Here is a 12,619-nt window from a genome sequence, read left to right on the forward strand (position 1 = left end):
CGAGGGGCCGAATGGCCTACTCCTGCTCCTAATTCGTATGTTCATATCACCTTACGGGATTTTGATATGACCCGGTCAATTGTCATGCTTTGGGATTTTGATTGGTAGAAAGACTATCTCTTAGGACCAATAGAAAGAAAGAAATTGTTGCATTTATTTAGCACCTTTCATGATCTCTGGACATCCCAAAATATTTTACAGCCAAATTGAACCAATAAAAGACTTTTGAAGTCTAGTTGCTTTTGTAATGTAAGAAATGTAAGAAACGTGCAGCAAAGTCTTCTAACAGCGCTTTGATAATAACCAAAAAATATTCTGTTTTAGTGATATCAGTTGAAGGATAAATATTGGCCAGGACACCAGGGGTGAGGGGTAGCCTCCCTGCTCTTCTTCCAATCATGCCATGGTTTTTTTTTTCATACATCCACCTAGAGAACAGATAGTGCTTCAATTTAACACTTCATGCAAATGATGGCATCCCCAACAGTGCAGCACTCCCTCATTACTGCAATGGCGTATCGGCCTCGCTTTTGTGCTCAAATCTCTGCAGTGTGAATTGAACCCACAATCTTCTAACTCATAGACAAGTGAGCTGCCAACTGAGCTGTGAGAGACATCGTTAAAAGGCTATGCTTTTGAAAGTTGTCCTACCCAAAAAAAATAGATCGTAGGACCTGGGATGGAGAAGAAGTAGGCTTATCTTTAGATGGAGCAAGCAGACAGAAAGGACCAACTTCAATCCCTGGCCTACGTTAAGTTACTGATCTCCGACAGGCTGCAGTACAAAATTGGCCTCAGTCATTGTCTTGGTCAAGTCCTGACCTGTGCATCAAGTTTGAATGACATAGTCTCGAATGCACCAGCTTTAGAGTCAATTAATTACTTTTGAAGTACAGTCACTATTGCCCTGGGACGAGAATGCTAAATCTAACACTCTCTAGCACAGGAAAACAGCAAAGGCAGTATTTTATTTCAAACAACACTTTCTTATCCAATCTGATAGGTTCCCGTGACATCATACCGCAAGCCTGAAGATTTATAATTTCTAATAATTAAGCAAACCATTTCTAATGATGCTCTAGTATTTGTTATAACTCACAGTATTTCATTTTAATTGGATCTGTAGGTTTTATTTTGCTTTTAATCAAGCTATTGAACCGACTGCAAATACAAACCTGCTCCATCTCAGTGATGTGTGAAGACTTTCACATTACGAGATGAACATCCCTGAAATAATATAAGGTTCCTTGCCAGGAAACTCTAGGCCCAGTACAAAAATATGTTTCTTAAATGCTATTTTTTTCTGCCTCTAGCATGCTCTTCTGCAGTGATGTTTGAATACAAAAGCAAGGAATTCGTGCTAAACCTTTGCAAATCTCTGGTAAGCGCTTAGCAACTGGAGTGTTGTGTACAATTCTAGGCGTCACCTTTTAGGAAGACTGTCAAGGCCTTGGAGATGGTGCAGATGAGATTTACCCAGAATGATACCAGGGATGAAGGTGTTCAGTTATGTGGAGAGATTGAAGAAGCCGCAATTGTTCTCAACTTTGAGCCTTGAAACTCCCTTCATACACATCTCCAAATTCCACCTCTCTACCTCTCTTTCCTCCATTTAAGACACTCCTTAAAACTTACCCAGCTTGACCAAGCTTTTTGGTCATCTGACTTAATATTTCCTCATGTTGCTTGATGTCACATTTTGTTGTATAATGCTCCTGTAAAGCATCTTGGGACATTTTATTAAAGGCCTGACCTGAATGTAACATACACATGTCTACAAATTACTGCCATAATAACTTTTAAGCAAATCCCCAAATTAATCACTCCCAGGTAATTTTCCCCAAGGCAACAATAACCCATAGACTTTAAACAGACACCAGGCAAAGCACATTTTATTTGATGAATTCAAAATGAGGTCCCTTGCAATTTGGTCCTTCGCAGACACAGTGTAAGGCTTACAGGCTTAGATCTTACATGCCTCTGACTTCCACACACAAAACTCTTCTGTATATACCTAGCCTTACCCCTGAATGTAAATTCTCATTGTATCACCAGGCCCTTTGAACTCCACCTCTTCTAACAATAAAACCCCTTTCATAGTACCAGTTTTAATAGTAATATTGCTTCGTGTCTCCAAGATAGGTGCAAGATTTCACCCCACTCTTTGAATGGTTTATTCACCAAAATTCAAATGTCCCCTCTACCTTGTCAATATATAAATAATCACACTGTATGACAATCACCTTGTTAAAGACAATTGCTAGTTAAACAGGTGATTGGCATTGATCATCCCATCTAAATAGAATAAAAAGATACAGCTGGAACACTTTGTGTGGAAGCTACTTGGAAGTCAGTAGTATGGAGGAGCTGTCTTGAAAATAAACCAGCTTGAACCAAAAGACCAGCCGGGATTGATTCTTCCACCACAACCTCTTATTGTGAGTAACATGGTAGCAGAGGATTAACTTTAAGCTTTGCTGATTGATTGCTGTATATGAAGATTTTTGTCTCAGTCCTCTGAAGGAAAAGAAGTGCACTGTTGCTGACCATTTAAGTTATGGAATGGTGGAAGGACAATGCAAAATCACAAGCTTTGACTATCCACCAAATGTTTTTTCTGAGTCTGAACCTTATCAGCAATGGAAGGCTGAAGTTGAAATGTGGACCCGGGTTACTTCCACACCCCAGAAGAAGCAAGGTATGGCTTTAGCGTTATAACTACCAGCCAAAAGTAAGGTAAGGAGTAAGGTTTCTTCAGAGTGGAAAGTGGATAATTTGGATTATTTGAAGAGGGATCGAATCTTCTGTTACAATTTTTGGGTAAGTTATACAAAAAGGATGAGTTATTTGAAGTGTATGAAGCTTGGATGATTTTTGATAGGTTTAGGAAATCAGATGATCAGTCCATGGAAGAATATATCATGGATTTTGATAAACTGTACAGGAAACTGCAGAGATTTGAACTTGAAATTCCGGTATTGGTATTTGAATTACTGGACTGTGCTCGCATTTCCCCACGTTGATAGTCTTTTAGCACTAACAGGGATTCAGTTCCAGGGGAAAGAATAGCTCCTAGATCAAATGGCTGCTGCCCTAAAAATTTCTGGGGAAACAGTTCCTTGTCACTTTCTTAGCAAATGTGAACAACTATGTGGTGAAACAAAGGATAGAGGATTCAATGGTGGCTGAATTTTGAGGTTGACCAAATATTAGATGAAGATTCCAATACAAAGCAGGGGTTAATGACAGGGTGTCTAAAAATGGTCGTAACCCTAGACAATTTGAGAGTCGGGACAAAAAGTGTGTCTGGGATGGTGACGGTAGGCATTTAAACCCAAAAAATTCATGGGGCATGGTTAATCTGTATTTTTGGTGTGATTCCCAGTTTCATTACATGCTGAACTGCCCACAGCGAAGGAATTGTGTTTTTGAAGTGACCCATGAGACTGATTCATCTGAAACTGAAAATGATGGTGACTGCCATGATGGAATTGTATTCATCACTGAGAGTTTGAATCCGGTGATGAGCATCTTGATGGTAGATTCCTTCAACTGTGCAGTTCTGGACAGTGGTTGCACTTCTACAGTGTGTGGATGGATTGGCTTGACTGCTAACTGGAGCCTCTCGATGAAGCAGACCAGCGAAAAGTCAAGGAGTATGAAAGCTCTACCTGCTTCAGGTTTGGAGATGACAATACATTAACATCCTCCAAACGGGTGGTCCTCCCTTGTAAGATAGCAGGGGTCAATCTGTTTACCAGTACTGATGTGGTTTCTAGCAAGATACCGCTATTGTTAAGTCGATCTGCGATGAAGAAGGCTCAGATGACGCTAGATATGAAGAATGATAGTAGTCGTGTTTGGGTAAAAATGTAGATCTATATTTTACACTGTCAGGCCATTACTACTTGCCACTAAGGAAGCCAGATACTTCTCATGAAGTTTTGTTAACTGCTGAGCATAAGAATTTGGTGGACAAATTTGGAAATTAAATAGACAGTTTGCACATCTGGCGCCACAAACTGAAGATGCAGGAGTGGTCGACAAAGGATATGATAACCTTACTGAGCAAGTCACTGCTGAGTGTGAAATTTGCCTTAAATGTTGCAAGACACCACCGTGTCCTGTTGTGAGCATGCCACTAGCCAGGAAGTTTAATGATGCAGTGGCAATGGACTTGAAAGTTTGGGACAAGGAAAGGGGTATTTTTTTTACTGCACTTCATAGATATGGCAACCAGGTTTAGCCTACCCACTGTAATACATAGTAAAGACAAGAGGACCATTGTCAATAAGGTCATGGAGAAATGAATAGGAACAGGATTAGGAACACCGATGAAGTCCCTCACAGATAATGGTGGGAAATTTGCCAATGAGAAATTTCGAGATATGTGTGGAAATTTAAACAACATGGTTATGCACACTGCAGCTGAGAGTGTGTTTAGTAATGGCCTTTGTGAAAGAAACCATGCGGTAATAGATGACATGTTACATAAAATATTAGCTGAACAACCAGACTGTAAATTGCAAATGGCGCTAGCATGGGCGGCGCACGCAAAAAACTCTCTGCAAACGCTTGGGGGTGTACAGCCCCTACCAGTTTGTGTACAGAAGAAATCTGAAGTTACTTTGGTGTTGTCAGATGCTCCTCCTGCTCTAGAAGGGATGAGCATTAGCTCCACCTTTTCTGCTCGTCTGAATGCTTTGCATGCGGACAGAAAAGCTTTCATTAAAGCTGAGGCTTCGGAGAAAATTTGGTGGGCCCTACGGCACCACATAAGACCATCAGGAACACAGTGGAGACATGGTCTGTTATAAAAGGGAAGGCTGGAAAGGACCTGGCAAGGTAATAGGGAGTGATGGGAAAGTAGTAATTGTGCAACACGGCAATCAAACTGTTAGGGTACATTCTTCGCGGTTAATTGGTATTGACTATATCTTTACAGATTTTGAACAGGACGTAGAAAGCAAGGAGGCACCATGTACTGCATGCGCGCGCGCACTCTCTCTCACTCACACACACACTCATGCTAGTTACGAGGAGCAGACGATGACAGATACAGGGTTGACTGACACTGAGGAACAGGACAATGCTATTCATCCAAAAGGGCAACTACGTAAAGTAGGAACAAAGGTAACATACATGCCAGAAGGGACCAGCGTGTGGAGGGATGCCACCATCATAGGGAGAACGGGAAAGGCCACTGGTAAATACAAACATTGGCTAAATGTACAGGATGAAGGACGGGAGACAAGGTCTATTGATTGGCAAGCTGAGGTAAAGATGCGGAAACTCAGAAAGCGCAGCATGAGTCCTGACAGTGGACCAGAAAGTGGTCGTGACCCTAAAAAGAAATCACGGGCTTGCAAATGGTTTTTTTGCTCGCATGGGGGAAAGATCATGTAGAAGTAGCCTAGAAAGGGAGAGGAATGAGAGTAGACATTATAGTTTAACAAGGACGAGGACTAGAGAGCAAGACCGAGAGATTTTAGTAACTGCTAATAAATTGGAAAATAAGCTGATAAAGGAAGCCAAACAGAAAGATTTAGAAATATTGAAAGAATTTGGAGTATATTCTGAAATACCTGACGGAAGGCAGCCAACTTTATCTCGCAGATATACCTGTACAGAAAAAGTACTCACAGACGGCATATATAAGGCCAAAGCGAGATTAGTAGCCCAAGGCTTTGAAGAGAGACTCTGATCAGAATGTCAGAGTGGACTCACCTACTGTGGGGAAAATGAATTTGAAGATTTTTTTTAAGCCGTTTTGGCATCCTATTCCTGGGAGTGCAAGTCGATTGACGTAAAGGCTGCGTTTTTACAGAGGGAGAAGTTTCAAAGGGGAGTTTTTTGAAACCGCCCAAAGAAGCTGAGAATATAGAAGGAAAGCTGTGGAAATTGAACAAATCTGTTTATGGATTGAATGATGCGTCAAGAGTATGGTATTTTTCCATGAGGTATGTCCTATTGAAAACAGGATGCATTCAGTTAAAGGCAGACACTGCAATGCTCTACAGGTACCATAAGGAGAAACTAGCTGGATTATTTATCATGCATGTTGATGATTTCTTGTGGGGCGGCTCCGTAGAATTTGAACAATGGGTAATCAAGAAGATTAAGAAGGAATTCCAGGTCAGAAGTCTGGCTTCAGGAGCCTTTAAATAGATAAGTTTAGACATTAAGCAGAGCAAGTTAGGAGTGACATTGAATCAACAATCTTATTTAGAAAATGTTAATCATATCGCAATAACTCTGGGTTAGATCCTCACAAAAAGAGGATCCTGCTACCAAGGAAGAAAAGGAACAGTTGAGAAGTTTAGTTGGGCAGTTGAACTGGTTGTGCACTCAGACTAGGCCTGACACTAGTTATGATGTGTTGGAGCTGAGTAACGTGATGAAACACGCTACAGCTGAGGAAGTTCTGAGAGCAAATAAAACACTCAAAAAATTAAATTCTGAGAGACGCGCACTCAAGTTTCCAGCATTGGGTGAACCAGAAGTTATGGGGTTGGTCACTTTTAGTGATGCTTCACATGCCAACCTTCCAGATGGGTACTCTAGCACAGCGTGGGAAAGAATGATAAATGTTGTCCACTGGCTTGAGAGGCCAAGAAAATACAAAGGGTAGTGAAAAGCCCCTTAGCTGCTGAAATGCTGGCATTACTAGAAGAGATAGATATGGGGGTTTACTTATCCAATATACTGACAGAAATATTATATATGGGGCAATGTGAGAAAAGTTTGCCCATAGAATGTTATGTTGATAACCGGCCTCTTTGGGATAATATTCATTCCACAAAGCGTCGCTGAATAAAGGCTAAGAATAGACCAAGCCAGCAGAGGAATGTTAGAGAAGAGAGATCTCTAAGCTACGAGGGTTGACACAAGTCACCAACTATTTGATTGTTTTACAAAAAGAAGTGCTGGCTCTAAGAAATTATTAAATGTACTGGAAGAAGGGTATCTTATGTTATAATGATGCAATGAAAAAATCGTTTTTGTTTTATAATTGTTGATATATATTTGGTAAAGGAAATACAGGAACTATAGATGTGGACTTAAGTGACATTATTTCCTTCTGTTTGTTTTTTTAAAAAAAGTGTTAAGTTTTTATTTCAAAATTTTAATTTTAAAAAAAAAAGAAAAGAAGGGAATCTGTCAATGTACAAATAATCACATTGCAATCACCTTGTTAAAGACAATTGCTAGTTAAACAGCTGATGGGCATTGATTATCCCATCTAAACAGAATAAAAAGATACAGCTGGAACACTGTGTGGAAGCTACTTGGAAGTCAGTAGCACTGAGGAGTTGTCTTGAAGATAAACCAGCTTGAACTAAAAGACCAGCCTGGATTAATTCTTCCACCGCAACCCCTTTATTGTGAGTAACATACCTTACTGTTAACATCTCAAAACTACTATACATCAAAGCACCCATACTAGCTGGCTTTAATCCAATTAAGACACATGCACTCACACCCACAGACACAGATCCTACTACAAGACCAATTTAAAATAATTTCCAATAATGTTATATATATTAATATCTTCATGACCTTGGGCTTTTTTTCTTTAGAAAGGAGAATACTTAGAGGTGACCTGATAGAGGTCTTTAAAATTAGGAATGATTTGGACAGGATAGATGCGGAGACAACATTTTCATTTGTGAGAGAATCCAAAACTAGGGGCGATAAATACAAGATAGTTACTAATAAATCCAATAGGAAAATAAGAAGAAATTTCTTCACTCTGACTGATTACAATGTGGAACTTGCTACAACAGGAAGTGATTGTGGCAAATTGCGTTGATGCTTTCAAAAGAAATTAGATAAGTGCCTAAGAGAAAAGGGAATAGAAAGATAAGCTGAAAGGCTGAGATGAGGTCGATGGAATGGAAGGAGACTCGTGTGGATTATAAACACCAACACAGATGAGCTGGGCGGAATGCCCTGTTTCTGTTTTGTTTGTTCATGGGATGTGGATGTAGCTGGCTAGGCCAGCATTTATTGCCCAGCCCTAATTGCCCTTGAGAAGGTGGCTGCCATCTTGAACCTCTGCAGTTCATTTAATGTAGGAACACCCACAGTGCTGTTAGGATGGGAGTTCCAGGATTTTGACCCAGTGATAATGAAGGAACAGCGATATAGCTCCAAGTCAGGTGTGTGGCTTGGAGGGGAACTTGCAAGTGGTGGTGTTCCCATGCATCTGCTGCCCTTGTCCTTCTAGGTGGTAGAGGTCACAAGTTTGAAGGTGCTAAGGAGCCTTGGTGAGATGCTGCAGTACATCTTGTAGGTGGTACACACTGCTGCCAATGTGCGTCGGTGGTGGAGGCAGTGAATGTTTAAGGTGCTTAAGGCTCTGTGCAGTATATTTTGCAGAATTCTAGGTAATCGGAAACCCAAGCTCAAAAATAACATGTTTGAAATCTCCTGCTAAAACATGTGAGCTTATGTCATAAGTGCTGGTGTTAAGTGCATGTTTATTTTTTTAATGTCACGAATTTGCTAAACATAACATAATAACTAATATCTAACATTTAATGTTTTGGAGCCTATATGCTGAAGAATAAATTGCAAGTAAGGATCTCCATCCTTTACCTATACCTACCATAAAATCATAGCATTGATTCTTGAAGCTAAATAAAGACCTCCAGGTAATATAGAAGGTTCAGATCTGGGTGTTTGTTCAACTTTGATTATAATATTTTAGCCAAGATACTGGCAAGAAGACTGGAGAACATGTTGAGAAATTTATTTAGAACAGGCACATTCCATGAAAAATAGATGCTCAAGAAACATTCTCCAGGGGGAGAATTTTCCACATGTTGCGGGGTGTGGGAGCGAGTGCAGACCTGATCGCCGGCGACAGCGGGAGTGGGCGGGCGGCGGCGGATCAGCCATCGCCACCGGGTCCAATGGCGACCAGGTGGCCTGTTTAAAGGCCAAGCTGCAGCTGCTGCAAGGCTGCTGTACATGGCCAGAGGTCGGGGCCAATGCAGATCCAGGCTGGCCATGCAGGAGGGTAGGGCGGGTGGTCAGCGTGCACTCCGGTTTTCGGACGAGTGCCTTGCTGCCCTCCTCGAGGGGGTGGCAGCACGCCGGGAGGTGCTCGTCCCCCAGGGTGGGAGGAGGAGGCCACCCCACTTGACAAAACGTGTGTGGGAGGAGGTAGCGGAGGTCGTGAGCTCCCACGATTTGGTGCGACGCTCATGGATCCAGTGCCGTAAGCGCTACAATGACCTGCTGCGCATGGGAAGGGTGAGTAGCATGTTGGCATTGTTCACTTCACCCATCATGTAAGCTTCTCCCCCCACTGGTGCCCCACCCATGTCTGACTGTCCTGAATGCAATGAGTCATTGACAGCATATGTTCTTAGCTGGGTGAGCCAGCAGATATTCCCTCTGCGTTGGTCAGCCTGAGGGGGTGGATGATGAGATGGGTTCTGCACCCACAGCGTGTGGTGGACTGAGACCCACTTGACTGTGGTGGGGGCAACCTGGAGGATCTGGACCCAGGAGCAGTGCTTGAACTCCAGGACATGTTGAAGTTAGGGTGATGAAATGGCCGGAGGGGGTCTTCAAGGTGGCATGGCACAGATCGATCTACTGCCCTCTGCGCTCCACGTCATTGTGCCTACTTGCTACAGGTTAAACTGTGTGCTCCCATGTGTGATGAAGGCAGCATGTGGCCAAGGTTGTGGAGAGTGCAGCATGCAACCAAGGCATCGGAAGCGCATTATGAGAAGATCGATGGCTCTCTCCACCACAGCCCTTGTGGAGGCATGACTTCTATTGTACCACTGCTCAGCTTCTGTCCATGGATGGTGGAGAGGCGTCATGAGCCAACTTCTGAGGGGATAGCCCTTGTCACCCAGCAGCCATCCATCCAGCTGTGCCAGAGCACTGAAGAGCCCCAGAACATGAGTGTCTGAGGATGTAGGCGTTGTGGGAGCTGCCTGGGTACCTTGCACAGACTTGTAAAGTCAGCACCCTGTGATCACACACTATCTGCACGTTCATGGAGTGGAAGCCCTTCCTGTTGTCGAAGGCACCGGGCTCACCTGCTGGCACCTTGACCACGTGTGTACAGTCTATTGCACCCTGAATGCGAGGGAAGCCAGCAGTTGCCACGAAGCCTCTGGCTCGCTCTGTCTGGCTAGCCTCATCCCAGCGGTAGTGGATGAAGGTCAATGCACACCTGAACAGAGCGTTTGTGACCTGCTTGACACAAGTGTGGACAGCTGATTGGGAGACACCGCAAAGATCACCCACCGGCCCCTGGAAGGAGCCAGAGGCATAGAAGTTGAGGGCAGCTGTGACCTTTAGAGCCACTGGTATGGGGTGTCCACCCACACAGCTGAAATATCTGGCCCAATCATCTGACAGATATAGTTGACTGTCTCCCTTGAGAGGCAGAGCCTCCTTCGGCACTGCACCTCAGACATATTGAGGTAGCTGCTTCACCGCCTATAAACCCTGACAGCAGGATAGTGGCGTCTTCTGTGGCCCCTTCCACCTTGGACTACCTCTTGGCCCTGCACCCCTTGTGCCTGCGCCTCTCCTCCCAAAGGTGACTCCCCTGGAGGCTGAATGTGCACTCCTGGCTTCCTCCCCCTTCTAGCCCTCCCTTCCTCCTCAGAGGAGGTGCCTCCAGTGGAGAGATCACCTCCTGTTCCCAGGCTCAGGGAGGCTTCCTGAAACCCACAGGCCTTAAAACAAATCCTCACTGCAAAGTGCTGACCTGAAGGTTATGAGTCCAGTCCAAGCAGCAGGTGTGCATTTTTTAAATCTATAGAATCGCGACCGCACTGAGCCCTCTTCTCCTGCCCGTGGATGAGGTTTATACAAATTTCTGCTGCCCGTTGCGCCCGTGCGACGAGCTGAAGATCGCACGGGCGCCGCAAAGTCCTCATCAATTAGAGCCTCAAGGGCCTTAAATGGCCCATTAATTAATGGTGGGCGAGCAACGGAGATCATCGCGCGCCCGCCCACCGAAATATTGCGATGGTGCGCGGTGACGTCAGGACGCTCGCCCGACCCCCGCACGCTGACGGGAAAATTCTGCCCCAGGACTTTTTTTTTCCTTCAACTATTACAAGAGAAGGGAGGCTCTGCTTGGCGACCAGCTCTTTAGATGTTGCCTTTCGAAGATTTGAGTTGAAACCAACGTTTGACATATTCTAAGAAATTGGAGTTTAGATAAGGAATTATTCAATGGATTACCAATTGTTCACAAAGCTCCCACTGAATGTTTGTTTGTTTTAATGAACTGTTTCCTGTTTTCTCTCTTTTTCAATTACAGCAGACCACAAGGCAGAGAACTTCTTGTCAATTCACTGCTTTAGTGGGGGAAACTGACTTCTTTATGTAAGGCATTGGAGAATGACCCAGGTGTCTGGGAAGATGGGGGTGAGGACATACTTATGTGCAGGTAACACTGGAGCAATTGCATGCATTTTGTCTTCAGACTTTGGATTTAATCTGAGCTCCTGACTGTTTATCAGGGCATAATATTACATAGAATGACAGAACTTTTAGCACAGATACAGGTTATTCAGCTCAGCTGGTCTAATTTGGTATTAATGCTCCAAATGGGCCTCTTCCCACTGATCTTCATTGCACTCTATTAGCATATTCTCCTGTACCTTACTCCCTCGTGTGTTTATTAAGCTTCTGCTTAAATGCATCTTGATATTCATCTCAGTTATTCCCTGTGAGTGCAGGATTCCCATTCTAACCACTTTCTGGGTAAAGATGTTTCTCATGAATTCCCTATTTGATTTATTAGTGACTATCTTTTATTTATGGTCCCTAGTTTTGGTCTCCCACACAAATAGGAGTATCTTCTCTTCGTCTACCCTATCAAACCTTTTCATAATCTTAGAGACTTCTATTGGGTCACCACCACCCTGCACCCACCAAGCCCAGCCTGTCCAGCCTTTCCTGAAGGATATCATCTCAGTTATTTGAATTGTTTGCACTCAAACGCTTTTTGTAATTGATGTTCAATGGCATTACCATCACTGAATCCCCCACTATCAACATCCTGGGGGTTACCATTGACCAGAAACTGAACTGGACTAGCCATATAAATACTGTGGCTACAAGAGCAGGTCAGAGGCTAGGAATCCTGCAGTGAGTAACTTGCCCCCTGACTCCCCAAAATCTGTCCACCATCTACAAGGCACAAGTCAGGAATGTGATGGAATGCTCTCCACTTGCCTGGATGAGTGCAGCTTCAATAGCATTCAAGAAGCTCAACATCATCCAAGACAAAGCAGCCCGCTTGATTGGCACCCCATCCACAAACACTTACTCCCTCCACCACCGATGCACAGTGGCAGCAGTGCATACCATCTATAATATGCAATGCAGGAATTCACCAAGGCTCCTTAGACAGCATCCATCTAGAAGGACTAGGGTAGCAGACACATGGGAACACCACCACCTGGAAGTTCCCCTCCAAGCCACTCACCATCCTGACTTGGAAATATATCACGTTCCTGCACTGTTGCTGGGTCAAAATCCTGGAACTCCCTTCCCAACAGCACTGTGGGTGTACCTACACCACATGGACTTCAGTGGTTCAAGAAGGCAGCTCACCACCACCTTCTCA

Source organism: Cetorhinus maximus, chromosome 26 (assembly GCF_964194155.1).
Source record: "Cetorhinus maximus chromosome 26, sCetMax3.hap1.1, whole genome shotgun sequence".
Lineage (NCBI taxonomy): Eukaryota > Metazoa > Chordata > Chondrichthyes > Lamniformes > Cetorhinidae > Cetorhinus > Cetorhinus maximus.